Below are 22,873 nucleotides of genomic sequence, written 5' to 3'. Positions count from 1 at the left end.
CTAAAACAAAAGTATTATAAGAAATGGGCACAGCTATCTCAGGATGTGTAAAGAGATGAATGACCTGAATAAAGGCCATAAAACAAGTCATTAAAAAATCTGCAGTGGTAGAACTCACATTTTACTAAGATTCCTCTAGACTAGAGAATTTGACATTAACTCATATCCTTTTTTTTTTTTTTAAACAGGATCTAAAATCCCTTTTCATTGATATCATTTTCACTTGGTGATATAAGCATCTCTTGAAAAATATGACATTCAAAATACTTTAAAATAGCAGATGTGCAAATTAATAATGTTGTAATTTCTCTGGCACCCTGAAAATGTGTGCCCAGTCCATGCCAGCCAGAAATGGATGGTTTCAGCCCCTCCTCACTTACACTGGTGTAAGATAAAACCAACTATTTCAGCTGGCAAAGACGAGTCATTTCTGCTATATGAGTTTTATTCATGAGCTGATAAAAGCACTGCTTTGCCAACACATGCTGTGCTTGAACTAAGGATTGTTATTGATATAGATGTCCCGGTATAACTATATTAGCGAACACTTTCTGCTGCAGAACAAGTCCAAAAGCATACCTTCTTTAGTAGGATTTTTTATTTTTTGCTTCTTTAAATTTCTCAACTGCAAAATGATTTAATCACAAAGCAAAAGGCTGTATTATATAGTCTGTATACAGCTGTAAATCCCGTTCCAAAACCAGGATTTAGGCAACATCGCACTTCTCAAAAATATCATGAGGAAAATGTGTGACTGAAAACATATCCATATATTCTATCCTAAACAGAAATAAGAAGCAGAAAAACCCAAATGTAGAAACTAATTTCACTGGCATTTTACTGACATGATATGGGAGCTGCAATTCCTCTTACGTTTGATCTTCCATCTTATCAAAGGGAACATTTGCCTTTGAAAACTTCTGCATGAGTCATTTACCAAGAATACTAAGGGATGGAATTAATTTTCCTCTGAATTAAAAATTCTAGGTTTCTTCTTCCAGGAAAGAAGTATTTAAAATCACAGCAAGTGTGTTGCTTTATGATTTTGCCTATTGCTATGAGAAGCAATTACTTCCAAGTAGTAAATGTCCTTTCTTTTCTGCACAAAGAAATGCCACTACTAGGTCAATGAGCGAAATAGATGCTTTGTAACATTATTCTAAAAGAAACCAGAGATAATAGTAACAGCTCAAGAATAAGAAAAAAAAAAATCTATTGCAGTTCTGTACAATAACATTTAGGGAAAATATTTTGAAGAAATTATTAGATTGTATTGATTTATTATTTTTCTTTTGAAAGCAGTTCCTTGGGAAACTACTACAACCACAATTATCTGAATTTTGTTTCCTTCAGTGGTACCCTCATCATGTTCTTGGGGAACAGTTTACCACAGAAATAAAATACTTACATTTCTTCCACTTTAAACAACAGGAAAAATAATCAGAAAAGAATCAACAGGTTTTTTTTTGTTGTTGTTGTTTTGTAGGGTTGTTTTTTTTTTTTTTTCTTGTTAATGGGAAAACAGCAAGTGATCTAGTAGACCTTAAACAGTTTTCACATTTCAATGGTAAGGGGAAGGTTAAGGATTTCAACAGAGGACAATTAATCAAAACTACACCCCTTAGCTTTCTCAGGCTCTGTGAGACTGTAGGTAAACATGCAATATCTAATTTGAAAGAGCATGAGAGTCATTTTGCATGGAAAAAACAGAGCTCTTCTTCAATGAGCTGAAGGATGTCAAATAAATCTGAAAAAGATAACTGTGAAAATTTAAATTCTACTCTCTAATTCCTTATTATCAGAATCTTTTAAGGTCAACCTTGGTATTCCCCAACTGGAAGATCTCTACTCCAATTGTTTTTCTTCCTAACTGACTTTAGAAGAAGCAGCTCACACCAGGATGCTGTTGGGGGTAAGTTATTTAATGCCCGTGGTTTGGAAGAACCAGACTGATTTAGAGGGTTCAGTCCAGGTTTAGGTAATAAAAGCCTGTACAGCTGAATGAGTTGGAAGGGCTTTAGTAGCTTTATCTTGATCATTCAACAGAAGAAACTCTTCTGACAACCACTTAGGCTCAGTGCCATGTAAATAGTCTGGCATAAGTAATTCAATCCTCTTCACTCAGCTTCCTTGCAGTAATCTGTGGCCTCTTCAAAAGACTCCTAATACTGCTTGCTTCTGAGGATAATATGCATATTATCTAACTGGTTTAGTGCTCTGCAGGTCATATAATACCCCCCAAAATTTGAAGTATATAATTGGAGTCAGAGTTAAAAAAAAATAATAATAAAAAAAAGAATGTTCCCTACAGTAAATGTGCTTTAAGTTTGAACTGAGTTTTGGTAATCTACTGTATGTGCCACTCTGAACACTTAGGCTTCACTCATTAAAATTCAACAGTAAAAATCCCACTGAGTTCAAGGAGTTCAATACTGTGGAAAGGGAATCCATGGTATGAGTATATTTAAAAATGGGCAATAGAGACAAAAGCTAAAAGAAAGGTCCAGCACTGAAAAGATGAAAGGCAAAGCAATATGGAGGTGAAAAGTTAAGAATAAGAATCCATTTTCTCTACGTTTTCTTTAATGAAAGAGGAATAAAAAAAGAAGTTTTATTTGATAGAGGACATATGGAACAAAGAAGATCCATGTTCTTCCCAGCTCTGGCAGCGCTTACTCTACCTTTTATTTCAGTTCGCGTGACGGAGCCCATAAACAGCTCATTGCAGAACAAAATTTAAGGTGAAACAGAAATTGTAAGCAAATCACCTCCATGATCTTTCCTTTTACCTATATTTAAACTTATTAATATATCCTGAAAATTAGTGACCCCTTCCTCATAAAGGCGTACTGAGATTCCTTTGATCCTCAGCTTCAATCAAGAAGACATAAGATTGCTTATAATCCCCTATCACAACGTTACACCCTGCCAGAATTCACTGGTAGCACTTCAGAAAGGAGAAGTCGAGACACTGATGTCAGTAATACATCAGTTTCAGTCAGTAATGTTTGTTAGTCACATTTGGAGTCAAGGTTCCCTTTCCTCAAGAACACTCAGAAATCATAGCTTCCCCAATAAATCTTTGGATATTTCTCGAAGAAGCAATGATGCATGTCCTGTATTCAGTGACATAAAGCAAAGCTGAGAGATAATTATCCTGTGAGCACAGAGTCAGCGCAGTGTAGAAAAGGTGCAAAAAATCCCAGCGCTGTCATTAACTGCTGCTGGCTGCTTGTCATCTGAGAGCAGAGGACAGCCCATCATCCTGTACTGGTAGAAGGGGGAGATGAGAACATACCTGTACACAGTAGGATATTTATAAAATCTAATCATGCTGGGAAAAAATACAGAAATTGCCTCACAAAGAGTTGTAGCACTTATTTCAGTTACATGACATTTCATTTTTCCTCTGGAGCCAGCAATGTCATATTGCTGATCTTTTCCTGATTTAAAACTAACTTCCCAAAAACCTATTAAGTACTGAATTTTGTATAGCACCTGAATCGAAACAGGATCAGGAAAGGAAAGAACCACTAAATTAGTAGAATATTTTGTTTATTTGCAGCCGAGCTATTTCCTTTGAAAGCTGCTGGCATCGGTATCGCTAACTTTTTTTAAAAGCAACTTTTTAAAAAGAAATTCATCAATGCAAAGTGGATTTGACTGCTAACTAACAAAGAGGAGGAGCACACAACCAGGCCTCAGCCACTGTCCCCAGCTACCTCAGGCAGCCAAGGCAGAACTACTTCAAGAAAGTGCATGCACTCAAAGTGCAGTCACATATAACGCACCAGATAAGATTCAAGGCACAGACAGCAAACAAGACGTGCAATAAGAGATCAAAGTTTTCAAGCTCCATGTGGCACAAGATCGAAGACTGAGAAATCAGCTTGCACCACTACTGTACATACTGGAAGAACATATTTGTTACATAAAATCCTCAGACGATACTACAAAATCCTACCCCATGTTACAGAAACAGTGTGAACTGAAAACCAAGCCCAGTGAGCCTGACCTGATTCTGCCTGCATCCTGCCCAAACCTCAGCACCTCACAGAAAGATGACCCATTCCCTTGCTCCCCTGCCCACTTGCCCATCTGCCCCTCAGGAGTTTAGAAAGGAAATGCCTTCTTCTGACTGTTGGTCTTTCAATTACAGCAATCTTAGGCAGCTCTCTAACTGCAGTACCTGTAACCTTTTCAAACAAATGTCAGTTACTGAGTTGATACGAAAACTGTGTTTTTGTGTGCAGAAAAAAAGTATTCTTTATTTGTAGTATCACAGTATTTATCTTAAATTATCTCAACTGATGACTACACATTTTAATTTATTTTACTGGCAATACAAGCTTTCTACCAAATTCAAGAGAAAACTTGCTAAACTTCTGAAATACTTTATCTGATTTCTCTTTCATCTCTCATTTCAAGTTGTAAAATGCATTGCCCTCAGTGATAAAAACGTCACAGATTTCACATGAAGACTGATCTACACAACAACTGAAGCCACACACAAGTTAAAACTTCACATCAAATTGAATGAAACAGGATATAAATGATAGCACCCTCAGCAGCTGGTGCATCGCTGAACCGGTTAAGATATACCACTCTAACTACTGTATTTTAATCTCATGAGTAAGAGCAAATCGAATACACTTCACTTACACTTCAGCAGAGGTCTTGTTCTCCTAGAAAGCTCACGGCCGCAGGCCTAAGCCAACTCTGAAGTGTCATTACATAAAGTGAAATTTCCCCAATTGAACTCAGTAGTTTAATTCACCTGTGTCAGCTGTAAACACAGAGCTTCGTTGACTCGATTAGCCTCCAGGTGCAATTCCCCAAAGGGCACATCCTTGTCTGGTATCAACTATCATTCCACCCAGCTCTTTATATATTTCCACCTTTTCCCTGTACTTCTTCAGCTTTCGAGAACACCCATTCTCACTTAGGCGGAAAGGCAGGCTCCCCGCAGATGGCTGGGAGGAGCTCCGTTGCTGGACAGGAACAAAGCAGAGCTTTGGTGACATTTCCAACTGGCATTTTTTCAGCTGATGCTTAATCAACAGCAAGATCTGCTGATGCTGGGAAACATCAGTGGCCAAAACCAGGTGCAGTTCAAACGAGATTTTGATTTGACAGAAGTATTCTGCAAAGCTCAGCTCCCACACACTGAGCGTAGAAAGGAAGTCGTCTAAGAACTGCAGCACGTTCCCTTGCCCCCTACGCTGCAGCCCCTGTAAGCAGAATGAGTCCACTCTATGAATATGAATACTGAGCGCATGCACTGTTTATCTCTGAGAATATGACTGGGCAAACAGACGACTATTCTTACATTGTGGCCCTTGCAACATGCCTCTAGCTGTAAAACATCCCCTGCAATAGCTCCTTGCAGGATTCTAAGGAGAACATTCAATGGATATGGAGAAATGGTAGGAAAACACGCAAGGAAGAAAAAAGGTGGAAAGAGGACAAAAGGAACTTGAGAGCAGAATCAGATGATAACTTTCAAGGACTGTGCACCACATGCTGTAAATTCTGTGAAAAACTGGAGAAAAAAAAAGAAAAACTAGCCAGTGTTGGAGCGCTGCAGCTTCATAATAATTTTACTGGGCCCTTTTATTCGTTCAGTTGCGCATCCCCCCTTTCTTGGATTTTCTTCCTCTCTCAAAGCACAACTGATTTTACACCTGTGTCTGTTCCTATGCTTACATAATGTGACAATACAAGTCACCACGCATGCAATTCAACCACAGACACTTAGCTTGGCTTAGCATAGACTCAAATACAATTCAAATACAATACACTATAACACTGTAAATCTCTGAACATCAGATTACAGATTCAATTGTGTTTAAATAAAATTCTTTGTATGAATGTTTTGATAAAGGACTAACTGTCCATATAGCCTCTTATGGGCATGAGTGTTGATAACTAAGTATTTTTTGCACTTCTGTTAGGAGGACCGACAGAGATTTTGTTTGATCAAAGTAGACAAGTCTTTTACAACTTGAATTTTTGTATATGCTAGAACATGGAACATATTTGTTTATACTGTTGCATTGTAAGAAAGTATGGTATAATTAAAAAAAAAAAAAGGAAAAATCTTCTATTTTAGTCTTGAAAATCCTTACTTGGGCAGTAAAAGGGAGAAGAGAGCTTCCTGACACATGCCATTTAAACAATCTGCTAGTTCAAGCCTTAAATGACAAATCTTACATTATGCATGGATTTGTGACACTTCTTAGAGGACCTGTGTATCTAAAGCAATGATGCTTTACATTCTTCATTCAAATATACTGAGCTGCTACAAATGCCATCAAAATCCTCTATTTTTTCCTCTGTTTTCCAAAACACATCAAAAACATCTTGTTGATCAGTTTTATTTCAATAAAACAAAGGTTGTCCTTAGCAGGCAACAGTCAGCAATGGAGGTTTATGTTTACTGCATCTTATTTTCTTAATTGCTTTTTTAGTCCCTAACATAGTTTTAAAAATTTTCAAACAATAGACGCTATCCAGAAACAGACAACAGATGAACAAAAAGGTCTCTTCCCATTCTGTGTGAGAATGTTTGCCTTCAGTATACAGCAAGAGCACAAGCAGTAGTGGGTTCACACTTACCATCACGGAACACAGTCCAGTTTTCAAAGTCTTGCTTTAGCAATTCAGTATGACATTTTATCTACGTATTTCTTTGTATAAGGATACTTCCCTCTAATAAATGTTCTCTGGAACTCAAAGGCTTGCGTAATTGAATTAACAGGTTTATAGAAAATAAGTTATAACCAAAATTGCAAAGGTGGGGGTGGGGAAAGAAGGAATATTTCAGCAAGATGCAGCCTATTATGTAAATTTGTCACCACATGCCATACATAATGAATAAACCTTGTGCTCTTAACACTTTGATTATAGACTATACAGACAATGCAAATTAAAATTCCTGCTGCTCTATAAATGCAATGAGAGGAAATTATGTAAATTTTAACACATTAGATTGATTTGGTTGAAATGAAACCTGTTCCACTTGATGTTTTAGGGGAAGAGCCACAATTACAATGATTGAGAAAGTGCAGTGTTAATGAAGTGTGTTATTGCTAATCAATTCCTCCTCCTCTGGTAATGGCACAGGCATGTGCACAGTCACTACATCATCCACAGGCGAGCGTAACCTCTCACACCACCACACAGTTTACACGGAAGAAATTAAGGCTTCCATAAACTCATGCATATAGTCCTGATTAGTAGAAAAGATTTCACAGTAGAACTATGACAGACATTCAAGAAAGGCGTACAGGCATACATGCGTATATATGCACACATATGTAGATCCAGGTAAAACCTTGGCAATACTCCCTGGATGACTACTACTGTACTGTCTTGAAAGCTACTGTAGATTTGATGTGATACCAACCAAGTAACTTCACTTTGAGCTAAATAATCACCTTTCTAGTGGCTGATCTCTTGGAAAATATGGAATGAGACTACCACATGGTAATGATCTGAACGTATTTAGTTAACTGAAATGAAAAGCGAGGTTTTTCAAGCTTATGAGGAAGTTTTCCACTCAAATTGAAGACATTCAAAAATCAGAATTATTGTAACTTCACTCTAACCTAAGGAGCGTGTCACTCTAAGCACCATGGCACTGGTTTAAACAAAGTACTTTGTGGAGCTCTTCATCAGCATAGCAATGACATGCAGAATACTGCATAACTTATCTTAATTATTTACTCAGCTACATGAGATAATGAATTAGAATATTTATAATAATTTTGCATTTTGCCTTCCCTTGGTTCTACAAAATTTTCCATGGCAATTTGTTAAAGATACATTTCCATTTGCAAAAGGATCCGCGGTATCAGGAATCTGTGGCACTTATTATTTCACAGGTGAATATGAGAAGGTGGGATGTGCCAACCATTTTTATTTTCTTTATAAAACTCTCATATCATTCTCAGAAACATTTGTCACCACATGTAGTGATTGCATTTGTTTCCTGTCTCTACTGACTTGTCTCCCACTACTTTATTTCTGTTCCCTGCTAAGATATAAGGAACTACTCCGCACAAAGACATCTCACTGCTTTCAATAGGAGTTTGACATACAGCACGGTTGCGGGTCATGAATATACACATCCAAAATTAGGAAAACACAGGCAACGAGAGAGCTGTTACAGAGAAATGACACGGCAGATAAACATACAACTCACACTGAGACTGGCACTTACCATAGGAAATATTAATATGTTATGTTTTGTCCATGAACGTGGGAAAAAGACAGGTTTGGCCTCGGCTGTGAAAGGAAGTCTGGCCAAGCAAAAGAAGGAAGTGCAAAAGTACAGATAAAAGGGAAGGATACAACAGAATCTTTCCTAGAAATAAAGTGACATTTGCTTCTGCAAGCTGAGGATCTCTTCTTATAACAGCATGCACATCTCTGCTATGTTTAGCATTTAAAAATGCCAAGCAGTTTTTGCCTCATTAATCCTGAACTAACATGACTGCCATCGATGGGGAGAAGCACGGGGAGCACTTGGGACTGAACCTTGCTCCTTCAGACCAGAAGTGTCTATCACCATCCTAAATTCCTTCTGACTTTGGGCTGGGAGCGCTGGAGAACGCAGCTAGGAACTCTCCTCACAGTGTCAAGAGTGCACAGCTTGCATCACACTGTGCCAATCGCAATCCCAAAGCATGATGCGGTCAAGGAGCCACTTAGAGCTCAGTAAACAGAGGTTTGCAAAGCAAAACATGAGAAGCCTCCTACAATTGAGAGAGATGGCAAAAGAATGTCAACTGAGTGAACTTACAGAAGTAGGAGCTCAGCATTTCTGTTTGTAAGATTCAGTGAAGATATTTAGTTATTTAAAATAAACACGAATCACGGTGGCAAATATCTCACTCCACAGAAATCAGCTTATTTTCCAGCTCACAAAGATGCTACAAAACAGAATCTCTCCACACTAGCTTTGGCTTGAATTCTTTGATTTCACACTGCTTTGTTTATAGGAAAGAACTCTCTTTGATGTTGGAACATTAGAAGGAGTGAAACAATAAATTTCCCATATTCTAATATCCAGACATACTAAGATTGTTCAAGGACCCCTTGATTCATGAAGGCAAATAATTAAATTACCTGAGCTTTGATCAAGGAGTTGCTGCAGCCCTTTCTTGATGCAGAATGTGGCTGTTTGAAGCTCCAGACAGATAACTAGCCCATATGTTGTTTAACCCTTTTGCCACTAGTAGCAGTTTTATGCAATGTTTTGGCATTTCACAGTGAACACCACAGTATCATTTGGGACTGCTGCCCTAGTAGGAAATACAGTGAATAAAAGGAGTCCAGTAGGATCCTTAAACTAGAGACAACATGGAACATTTATTGAAAGGCTGAAACTCCCCCTCTGAACCAAGCAGAAATCATTTTTCAGCCAAGTTAACTTGCCTTACTGTTAGGCTTTGGAAGCTGCTCTTCAGATGACATGCCATTGACACATAAAAAACTGAGAAGCAAGGGGTTTTGCCTTTGTAATACTGGAGTTTTGATCTATGCTTTCCAAATATTTCCCCCAAAAGAACCCAGTGGGCACACATTCACCTAGTAAAGTGAAAGAACTCTCTTAAAATAAGAAAACCAAATAAATAGTTTTAAGTCTTTCATTCTTTCCCCTCCTCAAATGCAAACACCTGGATGAAGTCAGCTTTGCCATAAACAAGCAGAAGTCCTAGCCATGCTGCCTGCAAAACTGAACAGAAACTAACAGCAAATCCAGATGCTGTCCTCTAAGCTGATTTGTAATCTTGAATGTGATTACTGAGCTAGAAAGAATTTTTCTCCATAAATGAGGAATTACGCCCCTTTTCATTCATTCCAGGATCCTTTAGGGACATGGGGAGGATACTAAAAGGGGATAATTAGAAAGCATAATGAATATATGGGGATCTCTTACTCAGTTCCGTATACAGCTTCAGCAACATAGCCATGGCTTTTATGGAAATGACATCACCAGACTACCAAGAACTAGAAAAAATATTTTTTGCCATAAGACATTTTCAGGTATCATTCATGGCTGAAAGGTGCCTGTCCTTCAAGGCACAGCAGGAAAAAGCATTCATGACATTCAGACTGACAGCTCAATTCATAAGGATAAAGGCTTAAGAATGCATAATGAATATGCCTGGCTTACTAAAGGTAACAGACAAATTATTTGGAGGCATGAGGATGTAAAGAGAAATACATGTCTTTACATTTAAAACACTTGATATGTTATTAAAAACGTGGTATGTTTCTGATTTGTAGGAAAATAAAGCTTGGGGCCTCTTATAAAGCCCGAAGGGGAAATATGTATAATCAATTGGTATGAATAAGAAAGGAAGTTAATATGTATACAAATTCACTGGGTTTTTTCCTCACTGAAGCTGCATATATAACTAGGAAATAGAAACCCTTCATATCTGACTGAAAATACTCCTCGTAACACTATGGAAAATCTGAAATTCAAGAAACAATTAGCATTCATAAACTCAAAGTAATAAAGTTGCCTGAGGCTTTTATGGCTTAAATATAGTCTATTTTTGAGAACACAGAAACAGTTAAAACACAAGCTTTTCTGCTGTTTACTTTGAATGATTTCATTTCTATTAAAAATGGATTTAACTTCTAGATGGGGTATACCTTTGGGCAACTATATTTGTCTTCTCCAGCAAACAACATGATTTAACACCACCAGAAAAGTCTTTTGTACACATTATTAATTTCATTTACATTACTTGTTTTTCATGATAAAGTTTACAGTATCAATGGCCTTCTTCTGTAATTTTTTTGCAAAAAAAAAAAAGATTAGAAGTCACATTTTTGTAAGGTTTCATATTATGTAGAGTTTTTCAAGAAATAACTTGCTTGTCATTCATTTCTGAAGGGAAATAACACGGAGCCTAAGTTGGTCCACACACTGTGTGTGGTGATCGTCAGAAACAGGATTTAACAGCTGTGAGAACAAAATACAGATTTATACCCATAAAACCATGACACCAGCTCATCAGAAATCCAACACATGTAGACAATTTGGTTCATGTCTGCTGCAGAGGATGGCCCACAGAGCCTTCTGAAGGCAGCAATTACAGCTAGCATACTTTCTGACCCCGTGCTAAACATGAAAGAATCCAAGGTCATGACAACAAGCAACTGTCAAACCTTGGTAAGTATCGGAGCTGGCACTTTCTCTATAGACTTGATTATTTCAGCCAAACTCATTCCTTGTTCAATTTGATTGGATAATTAAACCAATATTAGTGCAATTTCTTACATATGATACAGTATAGATGGCGTTTCTAACCCAACTATGATTAAAAACTGCCTTAGCCATGAAATGCATGCCTCCGTGTAAGTTCTGTTTAAAAACATACGTTAATTTAATAATCAAAACTATTTAAATTTCCATATTAAGTTCATTGTTCAATAATATCAGTGTCAACGGAATAACTTCATAGATTCATATAGTTTCTCTGCTTTACTTCAGAATGACCACACAGAATTTTAACCAGCAAAGCATAAATGACGAATACATAGTTTCATCATATCTGGTCATAGAAATCATTATTAAAAGTCTGCTAACAACAAAAAAAAACAAAAAACAAAATTCTGAGCACATTAAATAAAGTGGACATTTCTGTAGTTTTCACAATGAATAAATACATACTGAAGGTCACTATAAGGTGGTACTCAATGTCAACTCAATGTCATTCAATTAAATTAAAAGAATAGAGTTTTGTAATTCTACTCACGATTTTCAGTGAGTGTGCTTTGATTTCTCTTTTTAAAAACTAGGCTAGGAGCCAATGACTAATTTGTGAGGCCGTAGAATCACAGCACATCACTGTAGCATGGAGTACATCTTGGTGTTTCCTTTTTCAATTGAGCCTATCATGTCCAAGTTATAACATCTGCATACTGTGTATAAATGCTCTACTGAGGCAGAAAGGCTGGTTGCCATTTCATTTTTTATGAGATTGCTTTAGTACTACTCAGATTGCACCATTACCACCTTGTTCAACTGTGGAGTTTGGCTGGAAGTGAAGTAAACATACAGGAAGCCACTGAAGATACTGAGAATTAGTTTTTATCATATCTAACTGCTCCCAGTAGTTTGGCATATATATGCATAAGGATCAAAAGAAACTCTAAGTTATGCTGAAGGTAACCAGATAATAATAACTACAAGACTGTAGGGAGGGGTTTCATTACATTGGAGACTAGGAATGGGAGGTCTTCATTTAGTTCAGGTAGAAGAGCCAAAGGAGAAGGTAAGTGTTGGATTAGCTTGTCCCAATCAATCAGAGAAGAATTTCTTCACATTTGCTTTGAGGAAAAGTGGAGTTGGTTGAGCAAAGGAGGAAACTAGGGAAAAAAAAACACTAGAAAAGCAGAGTCCAGTGTACCCAATGAAAGTGAAGTGATGGGAAAGCAGGGCAAAGTGGGAACGTCTGAAGGTTAGAAGTTCACTGAGTATTTGATTTCATGCTGTAAAGAGGGAGCCTCCGGAAGTTAATAAAGCGAGGCACAAGAAATATCATTTAAACATAAGCAAGATCAATAAACTCAAGGAGATGATGCAGGAACCTGAGAAACCAGGAGCTATGCATTGCCTAGGAGCACAGACTCAATCTCACCAAGGTCATATACACATTAACCTTAAATATTGTGTTTTGTTTTAACCAAGATCATGCAGAAGCCTCAATTAGCTGTGAAGTCTCCAAATCACCTTTGCACAGGTCAGTGGACTGTGAACTGGGAACATAACTGAGGAAGGAATCATCTCAAATTGGCTTCGCTACAAGGATATAGCCAAAGACTGCTCCATGGAAAACCACACGCTAGAGATCTGTAAATAGGAGTGTTAAATATAATACTTGGAACTTGGCTACATACTTACAGTTTTTGAACATGATTTTTTCATACCAATACAGTGAAATCCACAGTTTTAAGGACAGAAAGAACTATAATGACCATCCTAAATCTGAACTCCAGTTACTTGTCTTGTTACCTAATCAGCCCTTTTGTATGTAAATGATAAATTGTTTGTATTTAAATGCCAATGTCTGCTATGTTTCATTCCTGCTTTAGAAAAAGAAATGCTATGTAAATTGCCACCATGCTAAAAAGAATTGAAATGCATACTAATCAGCCATACTCTCTGAGCTATACCAGCTACAACCGGAACAAAGAAAAAGGCAACAATCAGCAATGGACAAAGTTTTCCATTTGAATCAGGGCCCCAAACAGAATTGTCATTCAACTACTTTTCAAATTTTTGGAACCTCTTATGTCTGGAAGAAATTGAGTTTGAAAAGCTGAATGAACAGTAAAATTCACTAACGTTATTAAAGATCTTCACTGAATTTTCAGTTGCAAGCAAACATGCTGAAAGGGAATAGTGAGGAAAAGCTACCTTTAATTATATCTGTTCACTGTTTGCATTGGATAAAAGTTTGAGTAATTCTTCAGTGACACCAGAGTGGTCATCTCTACAGCTAACAGTGATGGCTGCAGCATGAAATGGGACGCTTTCATCACTGTTCCACACATATTCAATCAACTGAGCAGCACTCAGCTGTTTTAATATTGGTCATTCCTCAGAGAAAGCTTACAAACATGTCTGCTCTGACTAGAAAGCATCCCCTAATAAAGATATACCTTAAAATCTTGTTTTGATTGGTGAACCAAAATGAACTGAACGATACTTAGGAACACCTAACTACAGTCAATATTCCGTCAATTCTTCCAAAACTAAAGACTGCCCTTTGGAATCACTGCTCTGAAAAGGACAGTGTCTAATCCTAAAAGTTTTAGTGCGTTCTCTAATGCTAATGAGACCAGTTGTTCTTTTTATTTGTTAAATGCAATTTGAAGTCCTATATTTGCTTCAATATTTATCTCAGATAAAATTATTAATTCCAAAATGCAGGTATAAACTTTCTGAATGTCACCATTTGCAAACAATTTTAAGGCTCAATTTTTTAACCTATTGCTTCAATTAAAATTCTCTAGTAAAACACAAAAAAATAATTTAAAAAAAGGGAAACAAAAATATGTTTGCATAAAGTGCATGCAAGTTGTATGTATGTACACAAGGGTATGAGACTAAACAGCTCAAAAGATCCAAGGATGCCTGTATAAGGCGAGTACAGTTACAGGCATTCTGGTCTATACTTATAGTTTTTTTTCCAATGTTCCATTATTAAATGCTATCCAACTTTGCACAAACTCTTTGCTTGACAGTGTCTACATACAAAAGAAAAAAATGGTTAGTTGATAAAAGATGAAAGTAACACAGTTACAGTTATTCATTCAGCAGCTAAGATCTTTGAGATAATTACTTTAAATCAAGAAGGGACAGACCATTTAAATTTATGACTCAATGCTGACACATGCATGTATTAATAAAACAGTTAGCATTAATGGAAATAGGGTTTAGTCTCCTGATTCAAATAGAGCTATCATTTCTGGTTTATATTGAACTAATGACTTATCCTTGGCAGAATGATATGTATGCATGTATTTAACTATTTAACTTAACCACTGAGACCAATTAATATGTTTCTGAAGTTTTATTTTATTTTAAAATATATATCAGCAGCCCCACTGGGATAAAATTTATGTTCAACGAGAGTTTCTATGCCATCAGTTTAACCTTAAATGTAAAACTTTCTAATGGAATATCTGATGATAACGCTGCATAAAATGAAGAATACTGAAATGCAGTGCAGAAGAAACAGCTCTTCAATATGACTGACATTAAGGAACTTTTTTGCCTACCAAGCTAGCATGTAGCTTGTGTGAAAAGGAACAGGAGCTGCAAAGTGTACCCCATAAACTGAATTTCTATCCTCCTTGTTTGTGTGAGGGTAGAAGCGAGGAACCAAACTGAGCACAACCGTCCAAGCCAGCAGGGAAACTTGCACGAGCAGCACAGCATAAAGCCGGAATAAGAAGGGATCTAAACTGCTGGGACCGTCAAGCTCAAGACACGAAAATCCTGTGACCTGTGTTTTAAAGGGTTATTGAATGTAATTCTTTCTGCACATCACTCTGGTCTTTGTGTATCTGGGCCTGGGTCTCCATGTAATCATTGGGAGTTCAGCAGAACTGTGTAAGGCCATACCTGTACACATAAATGAAAGATATGTATTTCCTACCTCTTACATTCATGTCTGGAAGTTCTGTTCCATTTTGTCTGCTTTATAAGACTTTGTGATCCACAACTGTATTTCACGTCAGTTTGTCTATAATGTGGCTACTGTTTATCTGTTGATGGACTATTAGAACATTATTATAATAGTAAATTCTACTTGGAAGCTTATTGCAGCCTCGTTCACTCTGGAAAAACCTGGTTCTTCCTTTACACTCAGTTACTCGGTCCTTTTCTTTTAATCCATTTACATTGATTTCTGCTACTCCAACTCTGCCTGCCATTGCATTACAATTAAGAATTCTGATGAACCCTCGCTGATTCAGAAGGGAAAGGGCTCTTACTCATTGCCAAACTTTGGAGAAAAAAAAAACCAACAACAACAAAACACAAAAACCCCTTAGAATTTGCTTAAGGCAGCACTTTAAAATTGAAGAACTAAATTATGGCTCCTGGAGCCAGCAGAGCTCGGTGGTGCTGAGATGTATGAAAGCCACCACACCACCCAAGCAGTCATGGAAGAAGGCCTTATGCCTTTGTCAGGCAAAATTAGCCATAACGTCTCCCTCCCCAAAGGCACTCTCAGCAGCAGGCTGGCTGCTCCACATACTTGTCTCCGAACTCCTGCTGGCCTGTGAGGCACTGCTACAGCCCCAGCCCTGCGTAATGTACTCTGGAGGGCAGCCCTAACTTTCCACCACGTGAGTGCGTCTAACAGCATTAAAAGGTGCCCCTGCCTTAGAGCTCAGCTCAGAGGATGGGCAGCTAACGGCTCTCGGGCTGCTCTTTGCAACACCAGGCTCCTCAGCAAAGCAGTACTCATTTCCGGCACAGTAGTTGTTAACACTCATCAAGAGTTGCAACTATAAGATAATTCTTAACTAATATCCTAAATCAGGCGCTTGACAGAGAATGGTACAACTCTTATGACATCAAGTTCCCCATTTTTGGCATCAAATTCATGCATAACCATTTCCACCAGACACTTTCACTTCTCTGGTTGCGTATCTGTCCAAATGGTTATGATATAATCCTGTAAAATTCTTCACTCTGTTACGTGTAGCTTGTCTTTCTTATACACAGGCATGTGATTGGTCTGAGTCAAACCAAAGCCCCGTGCAGCCCATGTCCTGCCCTACCCAGCCTGGGAGGAACGTGAGAACAGGACAGCTGGAAACGAGACTCCTTTCAACTCTGCCATCACTTACAATCTATACCATTGTGTACCTTGTTTTCACCCAGCACCTGCAATGATGGGCTGTAACATCTTTTCTGTTTCAAGGTGCTATGGGATTTTGGGAAATGATCAGAGCAACCTCCCGTTCTCTGTTTTGTTGTTGTAAGCTCCACTGACCTAGATGTGTACAGGTAAAACGAGACCAAATCAGCCTGCTGTGCCTCCTCCTCGTCGTTACAGGATATCCCAAGCGCTGACAACATTTCTGAAAAATATTTCTGGTTTCACCATATCGCTTTTTTTCTACCTTTATACTCCTGCCCTTAGCATGGCAGGAACCGACATCGTCTTTGACAAAGGGAGGAAGAGACAGCAAATCCCTTACAAACCGCAGCGCCGAGGGGACCGCCGCTGTTTGTGTCAGACCCAGACTCCAGCTGCGGCGCTCCTCCACCATCTCAACTTACAGCATCTCTAAACTTTGTAGTGAGCGCCAAGGTGGTAACACGACGCCGAAGGTAACGCGATCCACCGACTAGAAAGATGTTAATCCTGACAAACTGCCTGAGCATTAGCCCGAACCGCAGCGAGATTGAATCCCGGCTCCCCCGGGAGGGCCGCCGCTGCCGGCGGTAACAAAACGCCTTTCAGGCGCCCGGAGCGCGGCGGCGGCGGTGCGAGCGCGGAGCGACAGCGCCCTCTGGTGCCCGCCCGGCCCCGCTCCGCCGGCGCTGCCCCTCCGCCGGGCACCGCGCGCCGCCGCGGTCAGATGGCTTTAAAGTCCTTTCTTGCGCGGGGAAGCAATGGAACGGGTTTGGGAATTCGGCATCCTTACAGGAGTCGGTAGTTCCACAGGCTACGAGCATTCCATAATCAAACACAGGGCTACGTTTTGTTCTAACATACCATAAAAGCGTATTAGAACTGCATGACTACAATGTTCCTTAACCGATGAGAGATGAAATAAAAAATAAATTACATGTCACAAACCCCAAGATGTAAGTGCAAAGTAAGTCCTCCTAAGACTAAGATCCAAGCTATCCCTAAGCCAATGGCCATTTCCCCCTATTTCCTTAATCTTTGGGTTGGACCCAACAAAGGGACCATGAAAAAAGTGCCATTTTAAATGGGTACAGCATAGGAAACTATGCATGGATTTTTAGCTTTAAATGCTAACAGAAAAACTCAGACGTAAAACGTCTAGAAAGTATGCTGCTAAACGGCTCCGAATTAATTGGTTCCAGATGAGACCTCAGCTTCTCACACACTGAAGATATTTTGCAAAACATCCCGCTCACAAAATGGATTCAAAGTCATCCGAAGGGGTTCACCAACGAGGAGCAGACACCAGGGTAAGTCTGAAGTTGCTTCAGATTTCTGTGGTGTCGGTGCTGGAAATAACTTCTGGGATCACTGTGGGAATCTGTTACCTAATGCATGCCTTGTTGCAGCATTTGCAGGAAAGAAAAATTTCAGTCTCAAACTACTGGAATTCTGAACTTCACTCAGACTAAATCAAATATGTCAAATGTTGTTAAACTGGTATATAAATTGGAGCTGGAATCATGCGGTATATTTTAAAGCGTTTTATCAGACAGATCACAAAAATTGTTCTAATCTTTGTAGTTTCCCCGCATTGTTATGCAAAAGAAGATTCAATTTGGTTGTTCTGTCCCTCAGCCATCCATTTCCATGCATATTTCCTTCTGAAACTATCGATGATAAATTGCAATGACTTATCTCTTGATGTGCTCTATCGTAGGTAATGAAGTAATCTAGTTCTTGGTGATTTCTTATGGACGGACAACACTTAAAATGTTAGCAAAGTTGAAGGTGCTGTAGAGAAGTCTATGAGTAGTATATTCTGCCCATGCTAATTCCCTTTTGTTTTAGTGCAAGGCTGAGGGAAATAAATAAAGAAATAAAAAATTAAATAAATAAATGAAAGAATCCCATTCCAGGCCTAAGAACAAGAGTCTGCGGGAGAAAGGTGCCTGTTAGGTAATTTTCCTCAAGAACATCCAGTTCTTTTATTGAAGATGTAGCTCTTTATTCTGTAACTTTATTTTGCTCTTCTCCCTCAAGAGGAAGGAGAAGTGCCTTAGAAGCACAGTCAGAAACTTCTGTTTAATGTAGTGCGGTAGACAAAGACTTATGCTATAAAATGTTGTGTGTTAAGGTCTGAAGCCCAACACTAGATCTTCTCTCTGTTCTCACTGCCCATCTCCCAACAACAAGATTTGCACTGCTCTGCTATGAAAATGCTGTTCATAAGCAAGCATCTGCAATTCCACTCCCATGTACTTGTATATACCTCTCCTTATAAAATCATCTAAAGGACTGAGTACAGCCATCGATTTGTGTTTCAAACCTCAGTGGACAAAACTGAGGTAAATGCCAGATTAATTATTGCAGAACTTCCATATTGAAAGTAAATTCATTTACTGATATAGGGCAGCCAGTGTGGAAAAAGAGAGCGAAGTCCCTACCTGGAGAAATCACACAGACTTTGGAAACATTGAAGCAAGCAGGGGAAGGGGAGAAGAGGCAGACAGACGTTCAGTAACGTCTGAGTGGTTGCCTCCCCCCCTTCTGAATCTGTTAGCGCTTTTCTCACTCAACAGTTTCATTATTAAAGATTAAAAATATTTAATTTCTTAATAGAGGCTGCACAGTCTGTATTGCCATCAGAAATCAACAAGAAGAAAGTCTTTCCCAGGGAGTTACTACTCACTGGAATGCGAAAAAGAAATGAGCATTCTCCTTTATAAAAGGCCAATTTCTGAATTAGTGACCTCATTTGCTAAAGAGGTTCCTTTGTCACAGATATCTTAGTAGGTAAATACCATGTTACACAGCCACTCGGTCCTTTGTAGCAACAGTACAAAGATCTCCTCGCATATACCGGTTCTCTCCTCAGGAGATGAATATTTAAAAGAGTAGACAATAAAGGGGGGGCTTCTATAGGAGGTAAAGGCATTTGTATCATGATGTCAGATTGCTATATGCTGTCCCCAAGGACTGCACAGGAAGCACTTTTATTCTGAAACTTAATGGTATTTATGGGCACCCACAGCCCGATCTATTTTGCCTTTCTTGGGGATGTGCTCACGCACGTCTCACCCAGGAGTCTGATGCTTTTTGCACCAGCCCGTGTTCGAGACAGATACCATTTTGGTACCTTGTGAATAGCAATGCATTTGAAAGCCAGCAAGCAAATTAAAAAGACAATAAAAGGAGAAAGATATAAATCAAAGTCTTTCCCTCGTCTATTCTGGATAGAATATCCCTTCATTTCATGCCCTCCTAATTTCTGCATATCCATTTCATGCCTGGGAGCTACAGCACAAGTAAAAGATTTGCAGTTCAGAGCTTTCAGTATCTCCTTATCCGGAGGAACATTTTAGCACAGACAAATGCTCGCCTTTCCCCTTCCATCCCCCCCGGGCAAGACGTGGAAATAAGAATAACAGTAAATAAATAAATAAATAAATAAAATAAAAAGAATAAAAAGAAAGGAACCACCACTCAAGAACCCAGCGGCGGCCGCTGCTCGCCCTCTCCCCGCCGGAGCTGCGGTACCCTCGGGCCCCTCCGGCAGCTCCGCGCACCGCCCGGCGCGCTCCCCGCGCACACCTGCCCGCCCGGCCCCGCGCTGCTGCCGCGAAGTTTGCGGCGCTCCCACGCGCGGACCCGCACGCATCCTCCCGCCCGGTGCTGCTGCTGCTGCTGTGGGCTACGGGAGAGCAGCGCTCCCGCGGCCGCCCCTTCGCTCCGCCAAGCCGGCACGGCTCCGCGCTGCTCCGCGCAGTGCCTACCTGCGCGTCCAGCGGGGCTGGCGGCTCCCCGGGGCCACCTCCGGTGGAGGGAGAGGAGGCAAGTCCCATTCACAACTAGAAGCCGAGCAGACGCGGCAGCATCTTCAGCCTATTACACTCCACCGGCAGCGGCTGCTGAATGAGGCTCCGAGCTAGTGGCAGGAATTAGAAAGAGGGAGGGAGGGGAAAGGGGAGAGGGAGGGAGAGGGAGCAAGGGGGAGTGAAGCGCGATGAGAGGAAGGGAGAAGCTGGAGGCTGTTGCTTCTTCTCTATTTCCTTCTCCCTTCCCCCCAGCCCAGAGGGAAGCGAACCCCCGAGCCCGCCCAGGGGCCGCGCCCCGAGTGCCCGTGACGGGAGAAGCGGGGCCAGGGAGCCCACACACGCGCACACGGCTCTGCTCGGCTGCTCTCGGCCGCGCAAGCACCCACGCGCGTCCGCGAGGGGACGGGGCCGCCTCCCCCCGCTGTGCCGACGGGATGTGCCCCGGCCAGCACCACTCTGCGGACGGCCCGGGACCACCCCACGGCAGCGCCTCCGCGGGTGGGCCCGAGCCCCCGCAAAGCCCTGGGCACGGCCAACACTACGGGGCCCTGCTGCCCGGACACACCTTGACACGGACAGAAAGCACCTCGGGTGGACGAGCAGCAGGAGAACGTTGTGCTGAATGCAGTCACGTTTCCTCACGCAACTACACGTTTCTCCAGGAAAAAATAAAAGTTTCCCAAGCATTTCTACGCATGGAAGATCTCAGCCTGTGCAGCTCAGAGCCCTTGAGACGCATGGGTGAGCCTTCCCTTTCTCACAGGAAGGTAAAACTTGGGGCACAGTGCCCAGATGGGGCAGAGCTGCTCGGCACCTCTGTGGCAGAGGCACTGTGCCAACCCAGCGGCACCACAGCCTGCCCCTGCTCCACCACCACACAGACACACATCGGCCTGCGAGACATGCTCAGCCCTCAGCTCCCTCACAGCACCGAGGTTCACGCATTCGGAGGCTCAACCCAGCGCAGGGAGGGATGTGGTGCACAGCCCATCAAGAATCAGTCTGGAAATGGCTAGGCGCACCTTTGCGAAAAGAATCTGCCCGTCCTCAGGCAGCCAGCTCGCTCATCCCCCATGCCACCAGGCAGCACTGCTCCGCGATTGCACCGCTCAGCCCTGAAGAACAAGGCTTTTATATGCTGTGGTTAATTAGCTCTGCCAATAACTCCAGGCAAAGAAAAAAAAAAAAAACTGGCACAAAAAGCTCCCACTGTACAAACAAAGAATTTGGAAGGAGGGAAGCTGATAATGCATCCCAGGGAGGCCGGCAGGCACTGAACTCAGCCCAGCAAGCAGCAAGCCCTGGGCCTGGTGTCAGCCCTGGGGAAGGAGCAGCAGCTTCCTCCTGTCTGCAGGACTGGGGATTGAGAATTAAAGCTACCATTTGCTTTAGAGAGATGCTGAGAGTTCCCAGTTCATCCACAGGGGAAGCAGGGCCTGCCTGCATCATGAGGCAGCCTGGGGTGCCATGAAATCCAGGCCCCGAGCGCGGTGCCCGCCAGCCACGGGGACAGCAGCTGCTGCAGAGGGCTCAGAGCTTGGGGCAGGCAGTGGAAACACCAGAAATACCCTGGGCTGAGCTGAGAGCGTGAGGTAACCAGGCAGCTAATTAACTGGTACTGAAGTACTAAAGGCTTTATTTGGATAGGAAAAAGGCTGTGGTGGCAAGAGAACTAGCTTCAGGGAAGAAGTGGTTTTTGATAGGAAATGTGAAGAGTAATAAATTGCTATCAAGAAATAAAGCATGAAAAGAATAGCATTTGAGAAAGTTTTTGAGGAGAAGTAGCTGAGGAAGAAAGGTGATGCACATTAATTTAGAACAGTTTTGTCGAGAAATTGGTTTTGGAGAGAAAACGTGAGAGGAAGTGAAACGTCTCAAAATAGTTTCATACAATCCCAGCCCAAACCTATTGACTTCAGTGTGTCATCAGTCTCCTGTGACAATAATATGAGAATTACCATTTGTTTTCTTTATGGACACAATGCAGCAGCAATACTTAGCACAGCTCTGCTGCTGGGGCTGCCAAAATCACCACTTCACTGAAGCCCAGGGCTGGGCAGTTGGCTGAAGAATTTTCCCTTCTCCTGCTGGCTTCAGCTGCACAGTGGAGAGGATGACTTTTGTAATTCCCTTTTTCAAACTGCTGAGATTGGTTTTTTTTTGGATATAAAGGAAATGTGAAAGCAATTTCAATCTAATTAAGCATATACAATAGGTACCCATAATATTCTCTAGTCAAAGAGCGTATTGATCTATAATGGAAGGTTTCATTAATTCCATTTGAGGAGGCATGTTAACAAATGAGGGCAGTAACATCTGATCTGGTGAGTGCCTTAATTTTCCTCTCTTCTTTCTGCACTAAAAATCTCAGAGTTAAGCTAACCAGATCAAATACTATTTTTCTTTTATTTGTCCATCTTCTGATAGGACCTATAGATGGAAGGTCCTATCTGCACAATTAACGCAGAACTCCTACTGAAATCTGTATGTTTGCAGCACTCTGCTGAGTCTCAATTCTGACTACATTAATAATTAAAATTGTATGTAATGTCTGTAAAAAGAAGTCCTTCCAATCAGGTTGGGCCACTAACTGGAGATACCATTCTCTATACAACAAAAGTTCTCAACCACTAGCTTATACTGCAAACCTAC

At 40.8% G+C, this 22,873-nt stretch overlaps 1 protein-coding gene across 5 annotated transcripts in view; it reads right to left on the bottom strand.

The window, feature by feature from the left end:
- CDH11 (cadherin 11) overlaps positions 1–22,873 on the bottom strand; it is a 232,403-nt gene that overhangs the window by 58,043 nt on the left and 151,487 nt on the right. For 3 of the 5 annotated variants that reach the window (XM_021408544.1, XM_021408540.1, XM_021408545.1), the window contains exon 1: positions 20,180–20,331. The exons of the other annotated variants lie outside the window; for them this stretch is intronic. The gene's annotated coding sequence lies outside the window, so the exon portion shown is untranslated. Of the gene's footprint in view, positions 1–20,179; positions 20,332–22,873 lie in introns of those variants that run through there. 5 annotated transcript variants of the gene reach the window in all.

The sequence above is a fragment of the Numida meleagris genome, chromosome 10 (assembly GCF_002078875.1).
Source record: "Numida meleagris isolate 19003 breed g44 Domestic line chromosome 10, NumMel1.0, whole genome shotgun sequence".
NCBI lineage: Eukaryota > Metazoa > Chordata > Aves > Galliformes > Numididae > Numida > Numida meleagris.
Note: the sequence above shows the minus strand (reverse complement) of the source record. Positions and strands in the feature narration are given on the sequence as shown.